Source organism: Halyomorpha halys, unplaced genomic scaffold (assembly GCF_000696795.3).
Source record: "Halyomorpha halys isolate HHAL.00 unplaced genomic scaffold, Hhal_1.1 Scaffold565.1, whole genome shotgun sequence".
Taxonomy (NCBI): Eukaryota; Metazoa; Arthropoda; class Insecta; order Hemiptera; family Pentatomidae; genus Halyomorpha; species Halyomorpha halys.
This window is the reverse complement of record NW_027105815.1, coordinates 172,144-177,790: the sequence shown is the minus strand read 5'-3', so window position 1 is coordinate 177,790 and position 5,647 is coordinate 172,144. Positions and strand designations below refer to the sequence as shown.

Genomic DNA, 5,647 nt, shown 5'->3' with positions numbered 1-5,647 from the left:
TGACTTAACTTATATTCCCCCAGATAACTACTATGTCATAAACATGGAAATATGTAAGGTTTGGTTTATTGTTTATAGCGATAAACCTTTAGTCCTTTATTATAGGAAGATAGTCCGGGTAGTAGTCAATAAAGGATCAAAATAGTAAAAGAAAACTATTGTTAACCAACGTTTTGCCCCACTTTGCAGGGCTTCGTCAGAGCTGTCGGATTGAAACGGAGATGTCAACTTCCCATTAGTAATAAATAGTCTTCATAATGATGAGAAGATAGTTGTCCGTGGATAATATATATGAAGAGAAGATGGTTGAGGGAGCGGTCAGGAAATAACACAAATAATTTGTAAAAACTTATTTAATAGTGCCAATGTTTTGACTAGAATTTCTAGCTTTCATCAGGGAAGAACAATGAATATATAAACAAATTAAAAGAGAAATTATAAACAGAATGATTAAAATTAATAATTGTACAGTATGAAAATTAATAAAAATAAAGTGATGAAAGAAGTGGAAAATAAAACGTATATACAGGTAACCAATTATGTGTATAAAATAAGAAAATTAAGGAAATACAAATCTAAAGTTATATAATGCAAAGAAATATGAATATTTTAATTTAATAGTAATTTAAAATTTAAAGTTATGGAAAGAATGAGAGAAACAAAATATAAAATTAGACAAAAGAAGTGAATAGAAAACATGACAATAATAATATAAGGTGAACATAAATAATAACGTGGGTAAGGAAAAACAAGAAAAGAATAGAGAAGAAAAAAAGGGTTAGAGAAAGATAAGAAAAAGAGAATAAAACAAAGAATAAATAAATAGTTTTCTTTTACTATTTTGATACCTTTGTTGACCAGCACTCAGACTATCTGCCTACAATCTACTTCATATGGTCAAATATTGTCTTCCAACTTTAATCCTTTAATAAGGAATCGATCAAAAATAAAAAGCACTCCCTCCCCTTTCAAAATTTAAATGTTCTGAACGTAAAATGTGAGTGGAGAATTATGAGGATCTTTTTCATTTTATATTTGAATTCAAAACTTCTATACCTCATTACTGAGGACCAAAAAATATATTAAAATTAATTTGGACGTTAGGTCATTAATAAAAGTACTTCCATTCAAGTTTATTTAATTGATAAACTCATTGCTCCGATGTTTAAAGAATTATTCAAGTGTCATCAAGAATTTATCAAAGAATATTACTGAAACATTTTTAAAATTCAAGAATGAATGAAAGTTTTCTTGGAAATTGGAACGTTCAAATGCTGTCATTTGGTGACGATTCAAGTGTTTTTTTTTAAAACATGTCATAAAACGACCACGTGAACAGTGATGTACCTTTACACCACTTTACGCCACTGTTGTTACGACTATAAAATAAAAAACAATTCGTTCGTCTTCGAAACATAAAAGAAATGTCACATAAATAATTATATATTGATAGTTGACCTTATATTAATAAAATAGTAGACGGTTCGGGTTGCGATTAGAAATAACATAAAAAATATTCCAGGAACCGTTTATGCGTTATTATTTTTTATTATTAAATGCAGACGTTTTGATCCACACATAAGATCTTCTAAGCCAGAGACTTAGAAGATTTAATAAATAGTTACCAATATTTTTGTGTATTATTTTTTATTACTAGCCTTGTGATTGCCAGGGAAAAAAATAAATCTCCCTCATTAATAATTAGAGCTTAATGTTTCAAGACGTGGCATACTCTCTCTCTCTTTTATTGCGAAAGTGAAGCAAAAAAGAGGGGAGTTTATAATCCTTGGAATCCAACATTATGATGAGAACATTTTTTAATATATTAGAATATATGTAGACTTAACCCTAAAATTAAATCTAAATATATATATATATAAATTTTTGCCACAAGGCATTATGAAGAAGGGAGCCTGGACCGCTGAAGGAAGGGGTTATAATGGCGGCTGGGGAGCCGAAGGCCACAAAACGGGGAGGGACCGCTCCACTGGTGTTGAGAGAACAATAGGGATGTCCTAAAGTAGTGATATTCATGATCTTAACTTTAACACATTAAAGCATGTTAAATGGAAAAAGTTATATTAAATGGAGTAATATTTCCTTCTTTTAGCATGTTTTTTGCTTTTAGTATGTTGTTAGGTCTGTCAAAACAGACCATCTGAGCTCGTCATCATTTTGTTTCTTTGTCGCTTTAGGTTACTAGCTCGTTGTATGAAGTATGCCTTCAACTCAATGCCAGGCACGCTTCACTTAGGTTGGCTGGTTGGGTTTAACTGGACTGTACAATTGAAAAATAAAACCTGATTAAATGAAAATAAAATATTATTGTCTGAGTTACAGTAGGTGTAGGGGTAGCCGAAATGAAACATTGATGGTTAAAAGAGTAAATAAATTTTGAATGGCTGGGCTATGGAAAATTGTAGATATAATGAGGTGGTTGATGATGATGTGGACTTATCCAAGCTTCCTTCTTCCCTTCACATTCTTATGCCTATCTCATCTGCTTCTGAGAACAATGCCAGGAGTTCTACTCACTCATGGTAGATTTTCCTGATGAGAGAACAAGGAAGAAAAATTGGACTGCTTCTGGCAGAGGACAAGATGGCTCTCTCTCCAGCCTGGATAACTTCCCCTCACCACAGGGAGCGCTGTAGAAGGTGAGACTTGAATATTGGCCACACGGGGCGCTAGTATCGCCTACATTATGGCAGCCCCTCCAATTCAACCTTTCGGTTGCCGTAAGTTACCCGCAACACTCGTAGTTTCTGTTTTGATTGTTTTGGATGTTATTAAACAAGACAATCAGTAGCCAAACTTTCACACTTCTACTTTTCACTTACTTTAAGCATGTTGTAATAAATTACTTAAATCAAAACTTAGAAGTAAACAATAACAAGAAGTTTTAAAGGAATGTTTACTAAATAACAAGTTGCTCAAAATATTTCCAGGAGCTGTCATGCGTTTATCATTTAACATGACTTTAAATAGAGCTGTTCACAATCCTATACTTTTAACATTTAACATGGTAAAACATTTTATATTTAACATATCATTATGAATACCCCTATTATAGTCTAAACTGAAACTGAAGGGAACCAGTGATTGGTTGCAGCTGACTGTGTTAAGGCATCATCTTAGCATCCTTGTAACTGATGGAACACCAATCCGATTCCAGCCTCAGCAGGTTGACTTTTATTTCGTGGCGGCCCAACATAATTAGAACTTAATTTTTTCACTCTGGTTACAATAGGTTTGTAACTTGTAGGAAAACCAGCCGGGGTATTAGAGATGGCCAGGAAGGTAATAAAATAGAAAGCGGTGATTAGTTTCTAATCCTGCCACACCCCTGCTTCATCATAGAGGCCACATTTTTAGCTTAGTTTCTCCCCCTCCACTATACTCCTTTCATATGGCCATTATATGACTGTATGAAACATCTCATTAGTCGTTATTTTTTAACTAAAAAGAATATATTTATCAACCTGAGAATGTTTATGTTGAGTTTCAAGGGTAGCTGTCGGCTGACTTGTAACTTTGGAACCAATTTTTTACTTTCACTAATCTATATATGGAATGTATTGTAAGGAAAAGAATTACCATCGTTTAAAATGTTCTTTTTTTTGTTTAACTTTTGTATTCTAGAGAAAGAGACTTCAACGTGAGTGGCCTCTGGTTCGGAACCCGCGGAACTATTCCCAGCACAACTAGGAGCTTCATGGAGGAGCTCGGGGTCGATGTCCAGGACGTGGCTAGGACAACAGAGAATATAATACTCGACTCCCTGGGAATCACATCCATGGAAATTAATGAGTAAGGGAGTTATCCAGAGGAAGGATGAGATGCATATAATGCATATCTTGTTCGTTATTTTATTTATTACTTTATCATTTTTATATATTTTTAATATTGTAATATTTGTTATATATTTATTGTATATTAATTTTAACATAGTTTGTTGATTTTTTTTTTTGTTACTTAAGTATCTTTCTTATATTTTCTCATAGGTCTATCACTATTCTATTCATTATTCTGTTAAAGGCATATTGGGTTAAAACCAAAATATGAAAGGGAAAAAGAAGGGAAGGAAAAAAAAGAGATAAAGAGGAAAAGAAAAAAGTAAAAAATTCAACATTTTCTAATGTTGTACACTACTAATGTTTGTAATTATTATTGTATACTTGTATTGGTCTATTTATTGTTAGATTAAAAATATCGTCTGGTTAGACTAAAAAAAGTATCCTGTGTGACTAGCAACCCATTGAAATTGGGCAGCACAACTTTATATTTATATTTTAATAAAGTTCTTCGCCTAGGAACAAAGTTGATAATTATTTTTCTCTTAAATACGAATTTTCACAAAAAAAATATTTTTTTATCAAATTTTGAGATTCATTCAATCCGTTTATTTGGAAAAATAAATATTTCTCATTGTTAATAGTAACGAAAACTAGCTTTATAAAAAAAATGAATGAATTTGAAAATTATAGTTTTTCCATAATAATAATTATGATTGTTGGATTCTACTTACACGCACATCGCTGTTCACATCTTGTACATCCCAATCTCTTTGAGTTTGTATTATATTATAATAAAAAAAATTAATTAGATTTTTATTATCTCTTGAAATCTTTAATTTTGTGGGGGGAGGGGAGAGGGGACTATGATAATAATGGGTTGAGGCAGTTGATGTAAAGCGCGAGACATCCTTATCTAATTTTAAAATAATTTACCTTTTATCTACTCTGAAACTAACTTTGTGAAAAGCAAAATACGGAAGTTTTAAGGGTTGATGGCCACTGTATCTTATCTTGAAAAACACGTAAGTTCATATGTGTACGTCAGATTCTGGAATACTTGTCGCCTCAGTTTCTCTAACAGTAGCAGGCTTGAGAGTTGGCATCAATGGTTTCTTTACTGACGTAAGTACCATTTTCGAATCTCTAAAAACGATAAGAAAAATTTCTAATTTAGTTTTATAAAATACTAAAAATCTTAAAAATTAGGGATATCATTGGTTCATTGACCAAGTAATGCTACTAAATAGATCCTTAATATTAACTACAATATAATAATTATAAACAATTCAAAGCTCTAAACATTAAAAAAACATTAACATTTGAAGTTAAAAATAATAAATTTGATATAAGCTTCAGGTTTTAACTACGTTCGAATTGCAGTCTATTTTTATATTGACTATAAAGCCAAACTTTGAAAGGATTTTTTTAACCATAAATAAAGTTATTAAATTAAATTTATCGCCTAATATTTCAGCCACCCAATCAAAATCATGAATAAATACATTTATTCAACTAAACATAAAGATATCGGTACTGTATAATTTTTATTTGGGATATGAGTAGTAGTTAGTTTGGTTAAAAATAAAAGAATTAAAATTCTATATTATGAAATACAATATTATCATTTTTATTTTTTATTTAATTTAAGATACGATCGGATAATTTGTGAGAAATTTTTTTTCGAATTATGATTACAAGATATACAATAAAATAGCAGCTAATTTATAATTTTGATACAATAATAATGATATTATTTTATTTATTCTGGGACTAGTCTATTTATAATAATATTACAGGTAAAAATTGGCTTTAGAGCTTTAGAGTGAAATACAAAATTTAAAAATAAATAG

At 30.7% G+C, this 5,647-nt stretch overlaps 1 long non-coding RNA gene across 1 annotated transcript in view; it reads left to right on the top strand.

Annotated features, from left to right (window-relative positions):
• Positions 1-4,687: 4,687 nt before the first annotated feature.
• The window catches only part of LOC106684272 (uncharacterized), an 8,384-nt gene continuing 7,424 nt past the window's right edge, over positions 4,688-5,647 (top strand). Inside the window, exon 1 of the long non-coding RNA XR_001343681.2 lies at positions 4,688-4,919. This is a non-coding gene — a long non-coding RNA (uncharacterized lncRNA). The remainder of the gene's footprint in view (positions 4,920-5,647) is intronic.